Source organism: Anomaloglossus baeobatrachus, chromosome 4 (assembly GCF_048569485.1).
Source record: "Anomaloglossus baeobatrachus isolate aAnoBae1 chromosome 4, aAnoBae1.hap1, whole genome shotgun sequence".
In the NCBI taxonomy this organism is placed as follows: domain Eukaryota; kingdom Metazoa; phylum Chordata; class Amphibia; order Anura; family Aromobatidae; genus Anomaloglossus; species Anomaloglossus baeobatrachus.
In genome coordinates this window covers 94,234,072-94,254,176 of record NC_134356.1, presented here as the reverse complement: position 1 = coordinate 94,254,176, position 20,105 = coordinate 94,234,072, and the positions used below count along the sequence as shown (strand labels likewise).

At 43.8% G+C, this 20,105-nt stretch overlaps 1 protein-coding gene and 1 pseudogene across 1 annotated transcript in view; both read right to left on the bottom strand.

Moving 5' to 3' along the window:
* The window catches only part of SAR1B (secretion associated Ras related GTPase 1B), a 167,936-nt gene that overhangs the window by 132,333 nt on the left and 15,498 nt on the right, over positions 1-20,105 (bottom strand). The gene's annotated exons all lie outside the window — the stretch shown is intronic.
* LOC142302319 (RNA-binding protein FXR1-like) lies at positions 8,554-15,471 on the bottom strand (annotated as a pseudogene).

The window sequence follows — 20,105 nt, the reverse complement described above, 5'->3', positions numbered from 1 at the left end:
GACCCCACTTCTTACCCCGAGACATGAAAAAGCCAGGCTTGAGTTTGCCAAAACTTACCTGAGAAAGGCTAAAACGTTCTGGAAGAATGTTCTCTGGTCAGATGAGACAAAAGTAGAGCTTTTTGGGAAAAGCCATCAACATAGAGTTTACAGGAAAAAAAAAAGAGGCATTCAAAGAAAAGAACACAGTCCCTACAGTCAAACATGGCGGAGGTTACCTGTTGTTTTGGGGTTGCTTTGCTGCCTCTGGCACTGGACTGCTTGACCATGTGCATGGCATTATGATGTCTGAAGACTACCAACACATTTTCCAGCATAATGTAGGGCCCAGTGTGAGAAAGCTGGGTCTCCCTCAGAGGTCATGGGTCTTCCAGCAGGACAATGACCCAAAACACACTTCAAAAAGCACTAGAAAATGGTTTGCGAGAAAGCACTGGAGACTACTAAAGTGGCCAGCAATGAGTCCAGACCTGAATCCCATAGAACACCTGTGGAGAGATCTCAAAATGGCAGTTTGGAGAAGGCACCCTTCAAATCTCAGGGACCTGGAGCAGTTTGCCAAAGAAAAATGGTCTAAAATTCCAGCAGAGCATTGTAAGAAACTCATTTTTGGTTACTGGAAGCGGTTGTTCGCAGTTATTTTGGCTAAAGGTTGTGCAACCAAGTATTAGGCTAAAAGTGCCAATACTTTTGTCCGGCCCATTTTTGGAGTTTTGTGTGAAATGATCACTGATTTGATTTTTGTTTCATTCTCTTTTGTGTTTTTTCATTGCAAGCAAAATAAATGAAGATAATAATACCAAAGAATTTGGGATTGCAATCATTTTCAAAAAGAAACTGAGTATTATCTGACAGAATTGCAGGGGTGCCAATACTTTTGGCCAGCACTGTATATATATATGTATATATACATATATATGTATATATATATATATATATATGTATATATATACAGTACAGACCAAACGTTTGGACACACCTTCTCATTCAAAGAGTTTTCTTTATTTTCAGGACTCTGAAAATTGTAGATTCACATTGACGGCATCAAAACTATGAATTAAAACATGTGGAATGAAATACTTAAAGTGTGAAACAACTGAAAATATGTCTTATATTCTAGGTCCTTCAAAGTAGCCACCTTTTGCTTTGATTACTACTTTGCACACTCTTGCCATTCTCTTGATGAGCTTCAAGAGGTAGTCACCGAAAATGGTTTTCCAACAGTCTTGAAGGAGTTCCCAGAGATGTTTAGCACTTGTTGGCCCTTTTGCCTTCACTCTGCGGTCCAGCTCACTCCCCAAACCATCTTGATGGGGTTCAGGACTGGTGACTGTGGAGACCAGGTCATCTGGCGTAGCACCCCATCACTCTCCTTCTTAGTCAAATAGCCCTTACACAGACTGGAGGTGTGTTTGGGGTCATTGTCCAGGCGAAAAATAAATGATGGTCCAACTAAACGCAAACCGGATGGAATAGCATGCCACTGCAAGATGCTATGGTAGCCCTGCTGGTTCAGTATGCCTTCAGTTTTGAATAAATCCCCAACAGTGTCACCAGCAAAGCACCCCCACACCATCACACCTCCTCCTCCATGCTTCACGGTGGGAACCAGCCATGTAGAGTCCATCTGTTCACCTTTTCTACAAAGTAACGGTGGTTGGATCCAAAGATCTCAAATTTGAACTCATCAGACGAAAGCACAGATTTCCATGGGTCTAATGTCCATTCCTTGTGTTCTTTAGCCCAAACAAGTCTCTTCTGCTTGTTGCCTATCCTTAGAAGTGGTATCCTAGCAGCTATTTTACCATGACGGCCTGCTGCACAAAGTCTCCTCTTAACACAGTTGTTCTGATGAGAAGGTGTGTCCAAACTTTTGGTGTGCAGTGTGTGTGTATATATATATATATATATATATATATATATATAAACACATATATACAGTGTCTTGCGAAAGTATTCAGCTCCCTTGAATTTTCAACCTTTTCCCACATTTCATGTTTCGAACATAAAGATAAAAAAATAAAAAATTTAATGTTATGGTGAAGAATCAACAACAAGTGGGACACAATTGTGAAGTTGAACGAAATTCATTGCTTATTTACTTTTTTAAAAAATAAATAACTGAAAAGTGTGGCGGGCAATATTACTCGTCTCCTTTAAGTTAATACTTTGTAGCACCAACTTTTGCTGCGATTACAGCTGCAATGAACTTGTGGTATGTGTCTATCAGTTTTGCACATCGAGAAACTGAAATTCTTGAACATTCTTCCATTGCAAATGGCTCGAGCTGAGTAAGGTGGGATGGAGAGCGTTTGTGAACAGCAGTTTTCAGCTCTTTCCACAGATTCTCGATTGGATTCAGGTCTGGACTTTGACTTGGCCATTCTAACACCTGGATACATTTATTTGTGAACCATTCCATTGTAGATTTTGCTTTATGTTTGGGATCATTGTCTTTTTGGAAGACTCAGGTCTTTTGCAGACTCCAACAGGTTTTCTTCAAGAATGGTCCTGTATTTGGCTCCATCCATCTTTCCATCAATTTTAACCATCTTCCCTGTCCCTGCTGAAGAAAAGCAGGCCCAAACCATGATGCTGCCACCACCATGTTTGACAGTGGGGATGATATGTTCAGGGTGATGAGCTGTGTTGCTTTTACACCAAACATATCGTTCGAAATAGTTCGATTTTGGTTTCATCTGACCAGAGCACTTTCTTCCACATGTTTGCTGTGTCTCCCAGGTAGCTTGTGGTAAACTTTAAACAACACTTTTTATGGATATCTTTGAGAAATGGCTTTCTCCTTGCCACTCTTCCATAAAGGCCAGATTTGTGCAGTGTTCAACTGACTGTTGTCCTATGGACAGACTCTCCCACCTCAGCTGTAGATCTCTGCAGTTCATCCAGAGTGATCATGGGCCTCTTGGCTTCCTCTCTGATTAGTCTTCTCCTTGTTTGAGATGAAAGTTTGGCTGGACGGCTGGGTCTTGGTAGATTTGCAGTGGTATGATACTTCTTCCATTTCAGTATGATCGCTTGCACAGTGTTCCTTGGGATATTTAAACCTTTGGAAATCTTTTTGCAACCAAATCTTTAACTAAGCTAAGTTTTGCAACAAAATCTTTAAACTTCTCCACAACAGTATCACGGACCTGCCTGTTGTGTTCCTTGGTTTTCATGATGCTATCTGCGCTTTAAACAGAACACTGAGACGATCACCGAGCAGGTGCATTTATACAGAGACTTGATTACACAAAGGTGGCTTATATTTATCATCATCAGTCATTTAGGACAACATTGGATCATTCATAGATCCTCAATGAACTTCTGGAGTGAGTTTGCTGCACTGAAAGTAAAGGGGACAAATAATCTTGCACGCCCCACTTTTCAGTTATTTATTTTTTAAAAAAGTATAAAATAAGCAATAAATTTCGTTCAACTTCACAATTGTGTCCCACTTGTTGTTGATTCTTTCCCATAACATTAAAATTTTTATCTTTATGATTAAAGCCTGAAATGTGGGAAAAGGTTGAAAAATTCAAGGGAGCCGAATACTTTCGCAAGGCACTGTATACATAATGTTACAGGCAATGTATGAAAACCCGGCATTCTATAGAATGCTTAGGCAATGTATACAATCCCTGTCGTTTTCAGGCAAAGTATGACATATCTGCGTTGTTCTATACTTTTCCCAGGCATGTATTGATAAGCAATAATTGGTGTTGGATGATATTCAGCGTTTACTATTATAAAAGCAACTTTTAAAAATACAAAAATCTACTATTTACATGCATTTTACAAAAACTTTATGTACAGTATATCCTCTTTTTTATTGAATTTTAAAGTTTTGTGCAGGAAAATAAATTCCAGACAGTGTCCATTGTCAAGTAAAATTACGTGACGGTGGCACAAACACATTTCTTGAACTCCTCAACCAAGACATGCTTTTGCATCTGTTCCACATCCAGTCTGTGTGTAGCTCTGTAACAGGCTATTCCGGTTAACTCTAATTTCACCTTGGACAGTGACATCCCTACCGGATGCATTTTGGCATAATTTATTTAATACATTTGTCAACATGGGTGTAATACAAGGTAAATATCAGTAACCAACACTATATTAATTTAGCTACTATCTTTTAAATAAACATTACAAGGCTTTTAATTGACAATCTAATATATAAAGCTGAATGTGTGTATGTGTGTGTGTATGTGTGTATGTCCGGGATTGGCATCTGCACCGTCGCAGCTACAGCCACAATATTTTGCACACTCACAATTCTGGACCCCGAGAGCGTCATAGGCTATGTGTTGAGGGGAAATTTTAACCCCACGCTTTACAGTTATTCACCAAAAAACCTGCCTCCATTAAAGTGAATGGAGCTGGGAGCCACAGTGCAGAACTTCAGAAGAATGCGCAGTCACTCCCTTAAATGGAATGTTGGCGTGTCACAATGCAGCCAGGGAAAGAGACAGACACAGACAGGGAAAGAGGCAGACACAGACAAGGTAAGAAACAGACACAAAGACAGACACAGACAAAGACAGACTGAAAGGGAAAGAGACAGACAGGGAAAGAGAGAGACAGGTTAAGAGACAGACACAGACAAAGAGACAGAGACAGACACAGGGAGACAGACAGACAGGGAAAGAGAGGGAAAGAGACAGACAGGGTAAGAGACAGACAAAGACAGGTAAAGAGACAGACAAAGAGAGACACAGGGAAAGAGACAGACAGGGAAAGAGAGGGAAAGAGACAGACAGGGAAAGTGACAGAGATAGATAGACAGACAGGGAAAGAGATAGATAGACAGACTGGGAAAGAGATTGAGACAGACGGAGAAAGAGACAGACAGTCAGAGACAGACAGGGAAAGAGACAGACAGACAAAGAGATAGAGAGAGAGACAGAGAGATATATACAGAGGGGAAGACAGAGATTATAATTACATTTATATCTATTTGTTTTGTGTTTTTTGTGTGCAGAATACATTTTTGTTAATACATTCTATTTTGAATGTGTGTATGTATGTATGTGTGTGTATGTATGTCCGGGATTGGCATCTGCACCGTCGCAGCTACAGCCACCACATTTTGCACGCTCACACGTCTGGACCCCGAGAGCATCATAGGCTATGTTGTGAGGTGAAATTTAAACCCCGCGCATTCCAATTTATTAGTCAATTTTGCCCCTATCTACATAATGGGGAAAAAGTGAAATGAAAAGTTTATCCGCACCATCGCATTTATAATCACTAAATTTTGCACACACACATTTGGACCCCGATATCATCATAAGCTATGTTGTGAGGCAAAATTTTAACCCCGAAATTTTGCACAGACACCACATGTGACCCAGGGAATGTCGTAGACTATGTTTTGACAGGAAAATGTAACCCCACGCTTTACCGTTACTCTCCAAAAAACATGCCTCCATTAAAGTAAATGGAGCCTGGAACTATAGGTTATTAGTAGGAGCTGTGATTGGTTGCTATAGGAACAAAGGACATTCATAGTATAAGAAGCTTATATGTGAGGTAATAAGATGTTGGCGGGGAGACGGATAGAGGGAGACAGAGAGAGAGACAGGCAGAGAGACAGACAGAGAAAGAGACAGAGAGATAGAGACAGTCAGGGAAAGAGACAGACAGAGACACAGTGAAACAGACAGAAAGAGACAGACCTGGAAAGGGACAGATGGGGAAAGAGACAGATGGGGAAAGAGATAGATGGGGAAAGAGATAGATGGGGAAAGAGACAGACAGATATACAGACAGGGAAGGAGGAGACAGCCAGAGAGACAGACAAAGATAGATGTGGAAAGACACAGACCTTGATAGAGACAGACGGGGAAAGAGACAGAGACAGGCAGACAGGGAAAGAGACAGACAGGAAAAGACACAGACAAAGAGATGGGGAGACCGACGGGGAAAGAGACAGATCTGGGAAAGAGACAGATGGGGAAAGAAATAGACACAGACAAAGAAAGAGACAGACAGAGACAGGCAGACGGGGAAAGAGACAGACGGGGAAAGAGACAGACGGGGAGAGAGACAGACGGAGCACATTACTTGGCCAATTTAGTTAAACCTGTGTGGAATATCTGTGGTGTTGAAATATATATTGTGAAATGCTTCTATTAGCTTAGTTTTTGCCTTTTAATAATTACATTTCTATTTGTTTTGTATCTTTTGTGTGCAGAATAAATTTTTGTTAATACATCCTATTTTGTTAACAACAGTTATTAACCCGGGCGAAGCCGGGTAGTACAGCCAGTCTAATATATAAAGCTGAATGTGTGTGTGTGTGTGTGTGTGTCCAGGATTGGCATCTGCACCGTCGCAGCTACAGCCATAAAATTTTGCACACTAATACGTCTGGACCCCGAGAGCGTCATAGGCTATGTTGTGAGGCGAAATTTTAACCCCGCGCGTTCCAATTTACCAATCAATTTTGCCCCTATCTACATAATGGGGAAAAAGTGAAACGAAAAGTGTATCCGCACCATCGCATTTACAATCATAAAATTTTGCCCAGACACCTCATGTGACCCAGGGAACGTCGAAGACTATGTTTTGACAGGAAAATTTAACCCCGCGCTGTACAGTTACTCTCCAAAAAACATGTCTTCATTAAAGTAAATGGAGTCTGGAACTACAGGTTATTAATAAGATGTCAGTGGGGAGACGGATAGAGAGAGACAGAGAGAGACAGACAGAGAGAGAGAGAGACAGAGAGATAGAGACAGACAGGGAAAGAGACAGACAGAGACAAACGGTGAAAGAGACAGACCTGGAAAGAGACAGATGGGGAAAGAGACAGACAGACATGCAGACGGGGACAGAGAGAGGCAGAAAGGGAAGGAGGAGACAACCAGAGAGACAGACAAAGATAGATGGGGAAAGACACAGACGTTGATAGAGACAGACGGGGAAAGAGACAGAGAAATAGAGACAGACAAAGACAGGCAGACAGGGAAAGAGACAGACAGGAAAAGACACAGACAAAGAGACGGGGAGACAGACGGGGAAAGAGACAGACCTGGGAAAGAGACAGAACTGGAAAGAAACAGAGATCTAGAGACAGACAAAGAAAGAGACAGAGACAGGCAGACAAGGACGGGGAGGCAGACCTGGAAAGAGGCAGACCTGGAAAGAGACAGACCTGGAAAGAGACAGACAGACAGACGGGGAAAGAGACAGATGGGGAAAGAGACAGATGGGGAAAGAGACAGACGGAGCACATTACTTGGCCAATTTAGTTAAATCTGTGTGGAAAATCTGTGGTGTTGAAATATATGTTGTGAAATGCTTCTATAGTATTAGCTTAGTTTTTGCCTTTCAATAATTACATTTCTATCTATTTGTTTTGTGGTTTTTGTGTGCAGAATACATTTTTGTTGCTTCTTTTGGACTTGAGAATCCAAATTGTGAGGAAGCATGAGCAATCTCAAGGCAACAAGTCCATCTCCAAAGACCTGAAAGTTCCTGTGTCTACAGTGCGCAGTGTCATCAAGACGTTTAAAGCCCATGGCACTGTGGCTAGCCCCCCTAGATGTGGAAGGAAAAGAAAAATTGCCGAGAGATTTCAACGCAAGATTGTGCGGATGATGGATAAAGAACCTTGACTAGCATCCAAACAAGTTCAAGCTGCCCTGCAGTCCGAGAGTACAACAGTGTCAACCCGTACTATCTGTCAGCGTCTGAATGAAAAGGGACTGTATGGTAGGATACCCAGGAAGACCCCACTTCTTACCCAGAGACATAAAAAAGCCAGGCTGGAGTTTTCCAAAACTTACCTGAGAAAGCCTAAAATGTTTTGGAAGAATGTTCTCTGGTCAGATGAGACAAAAGTAGAGCTTTTTGGGAAAAGTCATCAACATAGAGTTTACAGGAAAAAAAAATAAGAGGCATTCAAAGAAAAGAACATGGTCCCTAAAGTCAAATATGGTGGAGGTTCCCTGATATTTTGGGGTTGCTTTGCTGCCTCTGGCACTGGACTGCTTGACCGTGTGCATGGCATTATGAAGTATGAAGACTACCAATACCAGCACTGTAGTTGCAATTTTTTACTTAGCAAAATGTATTTGGTCTTTTAAATTTTAGCAACTGCTGAGCTGATGTATAAAAGCGTACACTATACAGATGAAAAAATTAACATACAGATAGCATATAGTTTGCAAGTATGACAATACAAATTAAAAATCATCTGATTTTTCTAACGAAAATCAAAGTTTGTTTTCACACACACTAAAACCTAACCTAAACGTAATATAAAATATCTTCTCTGCAGTAAGAGTTTTACATGCAGAGAAACATCAGCTTCAATGCACAAGAATGTGGAGAAGGGCAAATGTACAATTGGTAGAAGATGAAGCAGCAACTAGTAGAGAAATTTAAATCTTTTGTTTCCCATAGAATATATGAAGTGAGATTTTATGAACTGCATCAACATAATGGATAGGAAAGTCATATTTTCAGCATCGTGATAGAATAGCGAACGTAACACACATTTTTACATAACTGTGAGACCTGAGCATCAGCCCTAAATTAATATCAGGCAGATGGATGACAATTCACATATCGTGTTTCATCTGTACAGAAAGACAAAAAATTGGAATAAGAAACATAACTATTATATCTCCCACCTCCCTCCAAAGGCCAAGATATTGTAAAAGTTTGGGGAACTTATAAAATTCTGAAAGGACGAGCAGATCCCACAAACAGCTCCACACGAGGTCACCAAAAGGAAGTATGTGGGTGTGACTGTTCAGAAGTTTGAATTGACTCCTTTCTAAATACCAGAAAGGTACATTTCCCTGTAGCATTTTTCCACGTTCCGTTGGAGTCCTTCCCTCCATAAATCTGAAGACCTTTTATTTTATGCAATTTTATATGCTGTACTGTTTTTTTATTCTTTGTAACATCTTTAGTATATTTTCATAATTACTTCCAATGTTTGAATGAAATATATAAAATTTAGTAGCTTTGTTCTTCTCACTCTCTAAACTACATTCCTGAATCCATACGCTATCTGTAGCAGGTGTCCAATTGGCCTGTAAAGTGATTGGTGGTGGCAGCGAGTAAATACTTTTGTTATTGTGGAGTTAGCAGTGAATATACCTAGGTAAATACTGTATAATACACTTTCACTGTGAGCTACCCAATAACCAGCCTAGTAGTGGAAACAGCCGCAGCCTCGTGGATTAATTGTTGGTCAATTGTGTAATTGCCCTAGTGAATGATGGCAGCGGAGTGCTGTTCATGACATTTTGGTGGCAGTGGTGACATATTTGCATGATCTCCAGGGCTGTTTAAGTTATATACTGTGTGTGTGTGTGTGTGTGTGTGCGCGTGCGTCCGGGATTGGCATCTGCACCATCGCAGCTACAGCCACAAAATTTTGCACACTCACACGTCTGGACCCCGAGAGTGTCATAGGCTATGTTTTGAGGGGAAATTTTAACCCCGCGCTTTACAGTTATTCGCCAAAAAACCTGCCTCCATTAAAGCGAATGGAGCTGGGAGCCACAGTACAGCCAGAACTTCAGAAGAATGCACAGCCACGCCCTTATATGGAATGTCGGCATGTCACAATGCAGCCAGGGAAAGAGACAGACACAGACAGGGAAAGAGGCAGACACAGACAGGGTAAGAGACAGACATAGACAGGGTAAGAGACAGACACAAAGAGACAGACACAGACAAAGAGACAGACTGACAGGGAAAGGGACAGACAGGGAAAGAGAGAGACAGGTTAAGACACAGACAGGTAAAGAGACAGACACCGACAAAGAGACAGAGACAGACACAGGGAAACAGACAGACAGGGAAAGAGAGGGAAAGAGACAGACACAGTAAGAGACAGACAAAGACAGGTAAAGAGACAGACAAAGAGACAGACAGAGGGAAAGAGAGAGAAAGAGACAGACAGGAAAAGAGAGGGAAAGAGACAGACAGGGAATGAGAGGGAAAGAGACAGACAGGGAAAGAGACAGACAGGGAAAGTGACAGAGATAGATAGACAGACAGGGAAAGAGATTGAGACAGATGGAGAAAGAGACAGAGACAGGGAAAGAGACAGACAAAGAGATAGAGAGACAGAGAGAGATATACAGAGGGGGAGACAAACAGAGAATGGGAGAGAAACAGAGAGACAGTTACTATCCCGGGCAGCAGTTATTAACCCGGGCGAAGCCGGGTAGTACAGCTAGTATATATATATATATATATATATATATAATATATAAAGCTGAATATGTGTGTGTGTGTGTGTGTGTGTGTGTCTGTATGTATGTCCGGGATTGGCATCTACACCGTCATAGGTACAGCCACAAAATTTTGCATGCTCACACTTCTGGACCCAGAGAGCGTCATAAGCTATGTTTTGAGGGGAAATTTTAACCCTGCGCTTTACAGTTATTCACCAAAAAACACAGGGAGACAGACAGACAGGGAAAGAGACAGACAAAGACATGTAAAGAGACAGACAAAGAGACAGACACAGGGAAAGAGAGAAAGAGACAGACAGGGAAAGAGAGCGAAAGAGACAGACAGGGAAAGTGACAGAGATAGATAGACAGACAGGGAAAGAGATAGATAGACAGACAGGAAAAGAGATTGAGACAGACGGAGAAAGAGACAGAGACAGTCAGAGACAGACAGGGAAAGAGACAAACAAAGAGAGAGAGACAGAGAGATATATACAGACGGGGAGACAGACATAATAACATGTATATCTATTTGTTTTGTGGTTTTTGTGTGCAGAATACATTTTTGTTAATACATTCTATTTTGTTAACAGCAGTTATTAACCCGGGCGAAGCCGGGTAGTACAGCTAGTCTAAAATATAAAGCTGAATGTGTGTGTGTGTGTGTGTGTGTGTGTGTATGTATGTCCGGGATTGGCATCTGCACCATCACAGCTACAGCCACAAAATTTTGCATACTCACAGTTCTGGACCCCGAGAGCGTCATAGGTTATGTTTTGAGGGGAAATTTTAACCCCGCGCTTTACAGTTATTCACCAAAAAACCTGCCTCCATTAAAGTGAATGGAGCTGGGAGCCACAGTGCAGCCAGAACGTCAGAAGAATGCGCAGCCACGCCCTTAAATGGAATGTTGGCGTGTCACAATGCAGCCAGGGAAAGAGACAGACACAGACAGGCAAAGAGGCAGACACAGACAGGGTAAGAAACAGACATAGACAGGGTAAGAGACAGCCACGAAGAGACAGACAGACAAAGAGACAGACTGACAGGGAAAGAGACAGACAGGGAAAGAGAGGTAAAGAGAGAGACAGGTTAAGAGACAGACAGGTAAAGAGACAGACACAGACAAAGAGACAGACACAGGGAAACAGACAGACAGGGAAAGAGAGGGAAAGAGACAGACAGGGTAAGAGACAGACAAAGACAGGTAAAGAGACAGACAAAGAGACAGACACAGGGAAAGAGACAGACAGGGAAAGAGAGGGAAAGAGACAGACAGGGTAAGAGACAGACAAAGACAGGTAAAGAGACAGACAAAGAGACAGACACAGGGAAAGAGACAGAGGGAAAGAGGGAAAGAGAGGGAAAGAGACAGACAGACAAAGAGATAGAGAGAGACAGAGATAGAGAGAGACAGAGAGATATATACAGAGGGGGAGACAGACAGACATTATAATTACATTTATGTCTATTTGTTTTGTGGTTTTTGTGTGCAGAATACATTTTTGTTAATACATTCTATATTGTTAACAACAATTATTATCCCGGGAGAAGACGGGTAGTGCAGCTAGTGTATATATATATATATATATATATATATATATATATATATATATAAAAATATAATATATATATATATATATATATATATATATATATAGTATATGTTAATGCCGGCACTATGTAAGAGATAAACTGAGCCAATTAGGATGCTACCATGTATGTCCAAGAAATTCCTATATAACTGAGTGACGATAATGTAATAAACACTTCTTTTTTGGAGACAAAGAGAGCTACTTCTGATACGTTATTTTCTCAGGAGGGGCTTCTCCTATACATACGTACGCAGTGTAAGCGATTGCCTGCTCACGTGATGGGGGACACTCACTTAGCTGCATTTCCGAGGTAACACAGGAACACTGTCTTAAAAATCCAAACAGTTTATTAAAAAAAAACACCTTAAACCGCTTCTCAATCACAAATACAGACGGATTTCAAGTTCGTTAAACTCACGGTACTCCTGCTCAGTTCAGATACCCTTGATCGGAGTGCAGCTCTCTCAGCATCCACTCACTCACGTGTGAAGCTAGCCCTCTGCTCCTTCAGACGGGTTCCTTCCAGAGGTTTCAGACCTCTCTGAGGTAAACAGCCTCTCTTCCCTCAGAAGCTGTTCCTCAGGGTTTATGTGGATGGCCATTCCCACCCATCTCTTAGCCATCCATAATCCTGGCCCATTTAAAACTATAGAAAATGTCTGTGGCACTACAAGTAAAAGAAAGAACTCCCAGGATCACACCACTTCCGTGGTACATACCTGTCATTCACAATATAACCGGTTGCCTTGTCACATATCCCCCCCTCTGCCTAAATCTGTCGGGCTTGGCACCTGTATACACACTCCCAGACAAGAGACTCTTCTCTGCCTGCCTTCAGCTTTGACCCTTGTAACCCAGTCTGTCACAGTCACCAAACCCTGTTCAGTCAACCTGTGTCTTAGAGATGCCTCACTGTCAGACCGCCTCCAATGGTTAGTGTGGTAGTAAAACCTACTGTTAGTAGAAACAACCGTCCGGTCCGACCCTGAGCTATCAAGGCCACTGGAGCGGCTACTGTTGGGGTACCTCAGCACTGAGCTAACAGAAGACCTGCCAAAACTAGACCCTGTGCACTTGCAGATCTATCATGGCGTCTTCTGTCCATGCATTTTCAGTCACCTCTCCGTTGGCACCTTTCCCTATCACTATCTTTGCCTCCATCTTTTCTCTCGGATGTTATCTTGGAGGGTGTGGACCCTGCAGAGTCTGTGCTATAGCCCAAAGGATAGGTAGGTCTTCTATGACCTTGGCTCCGTTCACTAAAGGACCAGCTTTCACTGCCATTTGAGGCAACACATTCACCAGCTGGACAACACTGCTTCTATGGGCCCCGACCTGAAAGTGGTCGCCACCTCCTGCTAACTTGACGAAGTTGTTCTGCAATCTTCTGTCTTTCCAGATTTAATTGTCTCAGTTATTCTAGGTATCCCAGGTGGTATTCTAGGAGAACTTGCATATTATCAACACAGTCCTTTGTTCCTAAAATGATAAATGGAACCATACCGACATCACAGGGTAGCCTGTCTTCATTATACACATCAACTCTCACCCTTGGGGCACCAGATTTATCAACCATCTCCTGCATGGCTCTTCCATTTCTTCCAATCAACTTCATGACAAGTTTTCTGGGTACTTGAATGACATGTTCCAAGAACTCCAACAAATTCCGAGCCGTTTTCACCGCTTCTGCAGTCTCTCCGTAAATTCGAAATGTTCCACTGTCTTCTTCCACTTCAACAGCTGTAACACCTGAAATCCTCCTTGCTCGCTGAATGTTATTTCTCAGTGCTCGTATTGCAAGCCCAATTAACTGTTTTTTCACAGTCACCACTTCTTGAAACGCTGCGGTCAGCTGCTTCATACATTCCAAGCATCTAGTGGCTTCTTCCTTCTGTACAGTAAGCAACCATTTTGTACGAAGACACTGTAGGTGCATGTCCCTCAGGATAGCCACCCGCTTCTTTGTAACCTCACTTACAGACCACACCACCAACTGATTAGTCTCTGGAGCAAAGTACACTTTACAGGCTCCTATGGCCTTCTTGAATTTTTCATGCACCGTCTCACTGGCACAGGCTTCTTTCAACTCTTCAGGCACATCCACCATGCACTTAAAGACTGGACGGGTTCCTTTACCGTCAAGGCTGTCAGACCGATCTTTGGGTCTTTGGCATCCATCTTTTTCCCTTACCAAAGGTTACACACTCCTCAGGTTCAGCCCCAGCTTCAGAGCCTTTGGGTTTCTTACTTTTAGCTGAGTCAATCTTCATGTCTTCCATCTTGGTTTTACCAGCCAGGTCAGTCAAGCTCTCAGCTCTAGAGGAGACCTCTGGTCCAGACTGCACCTCCGCAGAGGCCCTTGTCACTTCTGCAGCACCAGCTGTCTCTTGGGTCTTTACTGCATTACCTTCGACTTCCTCTTGAGTCTCTGTAGTGTCACCTTCAGCCTTTTCTTTTCCTGCCAGGGTGTCACACCCTTCAGCACTAGGTAGTTCACCAGTCTGCTCACCATGATCGTTGTGGATTTTTCCTCCACCAACACTCTCCAGGAGTTCATTTCCTATAGCACTCTCACTTGACAGACCATCAGCTTCATGCTTGGAAATCATACTGGACACCACTACTACTTCCTGAGTTGGCTCCTTTTCTGTGATTTCACCTTGCTGATCTCTGTCGTCATAGTGTGTCAGTTCAGTCTCTGATTCCTTTTTCTTTTTCAGGACCTCGCTGTCTGACTCTACACTAGAGGTTGCCACTAGCAATGAGCCTTCCTCAACAAGGAACTCAGCCTTCTTTGCCCCCTCAGACGGTATACCTTGCGCTACCTCTCGGCACTTATTACGTCTTCGGCGTTGGAAGGAGGTTTTACCCTTCTTACTCACCTGTACCTCACTGTACTTGTTTGTCACTTTATTAGAGTCAATGTCTTTACCGGTGTCATCGTCACTCCCCCTGGTGTCATGGACTAACATGTCCCCACTTAACCAGGTGTCGGCCCTCCTGTCTGGAACTCTCCCGTTTTTAACGGTCACACTATCATTTGTTACTTTAAAGGTCATGCCACTAAGTTGGGCATGTTCCCCATTTTCTTTGGTCACCCCTAACTTAGGACTGTTGCCTCTAGGAGGCACTCTATCCTCCTTCTTACACAGAAACATACAACAAGGAACCCCTTCAGCCTCCAGCTGTGGTGAGGCTTCCTTAGTACCACTCCGATTTTTAAATGAGCTCCCGGACACTTTCCCTAGCTCCCACAAGTCCCAAAATACACCACAGTCTCGGCCAATTATAACGGGATGCGACAAGTCCGGGACTATAGGCACATCACAAAGCTCAAAACCTTTGACAGTTTCCATGACCACTGTGGCCACTGGATATTTTTTACCATTCCCATAACTTCCACTGACTTTAACCAATTTTCCAGGAATTGAGTCTACATCGAGCGTGGCCCTTACCAGAGTCACCAAGCTCGCAGGGTCTAACAGCACAGTCATATGTTCTTCATTTACTTCAATGGAACATTCCCGTGGTTCCTCTCTGGAGCCAAAGTCCACACCGCAGGCCACTACCCCTTTGGACTTAGGAACTCTGACCCATTTTTGGTGACCACCATTTTCTGGGACCCCATCCTCGTTTGGGCAACCCAGTCTAAAGGGGGTACATTCCATGGTCTCCCCAGGGGATTCTCATGTCCCAGTTCACATAGTACCTTAGTGTTCCAGGTGTCCTGGGCACAAAATGTCTGCACTGGGCCCAAGACTGCATCATCATACCGTTCACACAGCTCCTGCTGTTGCAGCTCCCGCTGCAATGTGACCTGCATCAGGTACCTCGACATCTCCCTCCTTACAGCCGCAACTGCTGCTTCACTCATGGCCACCGTTTCGGAGTCTTCGTGGACCCGCCGATCCACCACAACACCTCCTTGCAGCTTGTAGACAGAAGTAGAGAAAAAAAAGACTTTGTGTGCCCGGCTGATCCACAGTAACAGCACCTCTGCAGTGTGCAGCAAACTTCATGGACCTGACTGATCCACCACAATCCACAGCTGTGAGCCTCCTATGTGTGCTCCTGGAGCGCTGCCCGCTATCTAGCACCAATTGTAAGCGATTGCTTGCTCACGTGATGGGGGACACTCACTTGACTGCGTTTCCAAGGTAACACAGGAACATAGTCTTAAAAATCCAAACGGTTTATTAAAAAAAAACCCACCATAAACCGCTTCTCCAAACAAATTCACAAATACAGATGGATGTCAAGTCCGTTAAACTCACGGTACTCCTGCTCAGTTCAGATACCCTTGATTGGAGTGGAGTTCTCTCAGCATCCACTCACTCATGTGTGAAGCCAACCCTCTGCTCCTTCAGACGGGTGCCTCCCAAAGGTTTCAGACCTCTCTGAGGTAAACAGCCTCTCTTCCCTCAGAAGCTGTTCCTCATACACTGCTCCACATACTCTCACTCCATGTGCCAAACAAGCTAATTAAAAAGACCTGTGTCAGACACACCCATAGGCAGGGGTATGTGAATGGATAGTCCCACCCATCTCTTAGCCATCCGTAATCCTGGCCCATTTAAAACTATAGAAAATGTCTGGGGCACTACAAGTATCAGAAAGAACGCTCAGGATCACACCACTTCCATGACATACCTGTCATTCACAATATAACCGATTGCCTTGTCACAGCGGTATCTATAATTTAATTAGGGGCACACACCAAGTCTTATATGTTGCTACGCTGAGTGACAATGACACCTTCTAGGGGTTTGTCTTGCAGTTTTCTTTAAAATACAATGATCAATAATATTCAGTCATTAATTTCTGGAGCATGTGAATCATTCTAGCTACAAATCTTTGATTAGTCACAGACCAGATCTCCAGATCTATAGCTGATTAGTAAGATGTGGTCAAGGATCGAGTTGGGTCATATACAGTCATGGCTGAAAGTGTTGGCACCCTTGAAATTGTTCCAGAAAATAAAGCATTTCTGCCAGAAAATTATTGCAAATACACATTTTGTTATACACATGTTTTATTTCCTTTGTGTGTACTGGAACAACACAAAAACAACAGAGAAAAATGTCATACTGAACATAATTTCACACAAAACCCCAAAAATGGGCAGGGCAAAATTGTTGGCACCTTTCCAAAATTTTGGATAAACGACTTTGCTTCAGGCATCTGATGCATCTTCAAACTCACCTGTGGCAAGTAACAGGTGTGGGCAATAAAAAAATCAGACCAGGAACCAGATAAAAAGGGGAAAGGACGACTCAATCTTTGCATTCTGTGACTGTGTGTCACATTAATCATGTCGAACAGAAATAGGAGAAGATAACTGTCTGCGGAATTGAGAACCAGAATTGTTGAACAATATAAACAATCTCAAGGTTACAAGTCCATCTCCACAGATCTTCATGTTCCTTTGCTGTGCAACATAATCAAGGAGTTTACAGCTACTGATGGGTGAACCCAGTGGGTCCGAGTGGATTTAAAAAAAAAAACCCTGGTTCGGACCCGGAATTAATCCTGGATATCTGGCCACACGCCGATTCCCATATACGTATATGGGGACCTTAATCAGATGCTATAAAATGGTGGTAGAAGGGAAATAGAAGGGGTGAGAACCTTCGACCCGTGGGCCGTTTGCGGCTCTCGATGACTTTTTCTGCGGACCCCGGGCACATTCCCGGGGACCACAGTGCTCAGGCAGCAGACGGGCTTTTGCCGGCTGCCGGCACATTAAATCCCAATGCGTGATGCGAGGATGTGCAAGCACCCTGTCTGCGCATACTGCAACATCCTCATGCTGGTCTGTACTAGCATGCTCACCTTGTGGGCAGAGTAAGCAGCACAAGATGTGCTGCACTCTTGTCACAGAAAAAGAGGAGCAGCAGTTTTATCGGCCTCCCTACTGTACATGGCTCTTGGACCTGTGCTGTGTGACTCCTCCCTCCAGTACTGTAAGTCTGCAACCCAGTACTGTGTACCCCCTAGTACTGTGTACCACCACCCAGTGCTGTGTTCCCCCAAGTTCTGTGTACCCCCTCAGTGATGTGTAACCCACACTGCTGTCTGTGACCCCCCCTAGTGCTGTCTGCTCCCCAAGTGCTATTGACACCACCTAATGCTGTCCATGCTGCTGCCAGTGCTGTCCATGGCACAGTCAGTGCTATCTGTGTCCCCCAGTCCTGTCCGTTCCCCCTTGTGCTGTCCATGCTCCCCAGTGCTCTGTACACCCTAGTGCTGTGTACCCACTGTGACAACATGGACTCTGTGAGTGCCTAGCACGAGTTAAGTTTCTTAACATTCAGCCAGACATGAAGATATTTTGTTTATGGACTGGGGATAAGCCCTCATTGTTTCTGACTTAGGACTCAGGATTCTATTGTTAAAGTTCTTGTTGACTCCTGTAATTACCTTGGCCAGAGAGGATCAGATATCCAGACAAATTAATTGTGCGAACCTCCATTGTATTGCTATGTGTATTTGGATGCGATGTGGCTTGGCTGTTTCTCCCTCATCTCTGTCAGAGACCATTACTGCTGGGGATGTTTTGCATATGGCTTGAAATCTAGCCAATAAGAGCCCAGTCTTATCCACCAATAGTGAAGACCCCAATGGTGTGTACGGAGAGCTCAGGGGTATGAGAAAGAGGACTGTCAATTGCCCTGAGAGACTCTTGCTACATGATACCAATCTAGGATCTGCGGATCCGATTGGCAAGCCATAGTTGAACCTGGATTATAATACTATATGGATTTCAGCATCAAATGCAAGGATTCGGAGATATCAAAGACTACCTAAGGAAGGAATCCAGCTTGGGACAATCCAGTCACATGACTAAAGGCTTCGCGGTCCTCAGCCAGCTTCCTAAATTTGGTGTTATTTCATTCTCGGTGGGTGCCCGCCGAAAAGTGGGGTGCTGTTGGTTTGGAGTAAGTAGCCCTGGAAGCTCTGAGGCACGGACATTCTAATCCCTGGTGAGCCAGTGAAAGGGTGAGAAACTGTTGCTGGTTACATTCTGTAGTTTTGCTGGTTATGTGCTATGTGCCGTTAATTGTTTAGGGATCCAATAAAGTCTCAATATTGTGATTCCCTCACCCTGTGTTGTCTGAGTAGTGTTCCGCCCATGGTTAAGGAGGTTGGGCGTTCAGTTGGGATGAGCCCTGGGCCATGCTGTCTTTCTAACGGGGGCGGGCCAGCGGACGAGAGCACCCACTGACCCCCGTGTCTCCACACCCACCACTGTTGTTTGTGCCGCCCAGTGCTGACCATGCCCCTGATGATTTCTATGCTTCCCCAGTCCTGGCCGTGCCCCCTAGTGCTGTTCATTCCGCCTAGTGCTGTCCATGTTGCCACCTAGTGCTGTCCTTGCTTCCACCTAGTGCCGCTGCTAGTGCTCTCCGTGCCTCAGCCAGTGTTGTCCATGCCACCACCAGTGCTGTCTGTGCCTCCGCCAGTGCTGTCCGTGCCGCCGCCAGTGCCGTCTGTGCCGCCGCCAGTGCCGTCTGTGATTTCACAGTGCTATCCATGCCCCCAGTGATGTCTACAATGTATATGCCCCCAGCATTTCCTGTGATGTATATGCCCCAGCCTCTCCTGTGATGTATATGCCCCCAGCCCTGAATCTATGTATATGCCCCCAGCCTCTTCTGTAATGTATATGCCCCCAGCCACTCCAGTGATGTATATGCCGCAGCCTCGACTGTGATGTATATGCCCCAGCCTCTCCTGTGCTGTATATATCCCAGCCTCTCCTATGATGTATATGCCCCAGCCTCTCCTGTGCTGTATATATCTCAGTCTCTCCTATGATGTATATTCCCAAGCCTCTCCTGTGATGTACAGTGGGGAAAAAAGTATTTAGTCAGCCACTAATTGTGCAGGTTCTCCCCCTTAAAAAGATGAGAGAGGTCTGTAATTGACATCATAGGTAGACCACAACTATGAGAGACAAAATGAGAAAACAAATCCAGAAAATCACCTTGTCTGATTTGGCAAGATTTTTTTGCAAATTATGGTGGAAAATAAGTATTTGGTCAATAAAAAAGTTCATCTCAATATTTTGTTATATATCCTTTGTTGGCCATGACAGAGGTCAAACGTTTTTTGTAAGTCTTCACAAGGTTGGCATACACTGTTGGTGGTATGTTGGCCCATTCATCCATGCAAATATCCTCTAGAGCAGTGATGTTTTGGGCTTGTCACTGGGCAACACGGACTTTCAACTCCCTCCAAAGGTTTTCCATGGGGTTGAGATCTGGAGACTGACTAGGCCACTCCAGGACCTTCATATGCT